The 1,225-nt window shown below is 30.8% G+C and overlaps 1 long non-coding RNA gene across 1 annotated transcript; it reads right to left on the minus strand.

Moving 5' to 3' along the window:
* Positions 1–450: 450 nt before the first annotated feature.
* LOC149549477 (uncharacterized) lies at positions 451–1,008 on the minus strand. Its single transcript, XR_016354472.1, has 2 exons — positions 752–1,008; positions 451–618 (listed from the first exon to the last, which is right to left on the minus strand). It is a non-coding gene; the product is annotated as an uncharacterized LOC149549477 (long non-coding RNA).
* Positions 1,009–1,225: the final 217 nt, after the last annotated feature.

The following is a 1,225-nucleotide window of genomic DNA, read 5'->3' on the forward strand; positions in this document are numbered from 1 at the left end:
AGGAGAGAGATGTGGGATTGTAGTGACCAAATAAATATCATTACCCAAATGACAGAGTAACACTAATAGATGAACAATGTTATTAGCTTACACATATATCTCCATGAGAGCATTAGAGCAAATCCTTTAATTAGTATATGCATAGATAAACAGAAAATCAACATGAACTCCACAAGAAGTACATGAACAACTAGCATGCTGTTTGTTATTTTAAATGTCAAACCTCCCTTAAACTTCAAATTAACAAAGAACATACAAAATATATACTATCATATAGACGATTTACTTATAGATCATAGAAAAGAAATAACCTTTGATTCTTATAACAAACTAACAAAATTCTTACCAAACTAACATACAACTTTCAAATGAATTCTAAACAAATCTCTCTGACAAATTATACCCAATAACATCCAAATTTATAGATCATAAAAAAAATTGAGAGTCCAGTTCATAAAATATCATATAAATAAATAGGAAGAATCTCTTACACGAGCCCTTATGAACGAAAGCATTTGATAATACATAGAATACATAGATTCATAACTTACCAAGCTGTTAACAAGAACCTCAGTCCCATGAATTTGAATTCGCCTGTCTTCTATCCATTAACACAGCCTTCGGTGAGTCAATCAGAAATTAATAACGTCTCTTTTAAAACTCAACTAAATCAAACCAATCAACCAAGTTACGTTTGATCAATATTAATAAACCATTTGACGTTAATTTGTAAAAACTCTTCTATACAGACCTCTATAAACCTGCAGAAACACTGAAAAAAACAATAACATTTCATCAAAGCTATGCAAAGGAATAAACCCATATCATTTCCTTAAGGAATTCTGAGTTTCTTGACAATCTTGCAAGCAACACAAGGAGACGTGTATGCAGTGCATTCATTTCCTTGTGCTGCTTGCAAGATGTAAAGAAGCTCAGAAGGATAATCTGCTCATAGATGAGCCCTCTTTCTCTATATATAATGAGAAATATTCATGCCAGCAGTCAAGGTTAGAGTGGTGTCATTTTCATATAATAATATGGTTCAATGTACAATCTGATGTTTAGACACATAAAATTGATTTTGAATATTGCATTAATACATATGGTCAAATGTAATATTCAGATGTTTAGATAGACAATATAAAATATGAGTAGGGTATTAAAACATGATTGCACGTAAGCTAATTGAACACAGCTGTTTACAATAAACTGAAACATCATAGAA

Source organism: Cupressus sempervirens, chromosome 7 (genome assembly GCF_028749045.1).
Source record: "Cupressus sempervirens isolate cs-2001-9-10 chromosome 7, ASM2874904v1, whole genome shotgun sequence".
Lineage (NCBI taxonomy): Eukaryota > Viridiplantae > Streptophyta > Pinopsida > Cupressales > Cupressaceae > Cupressus > Cupressus sempervirens.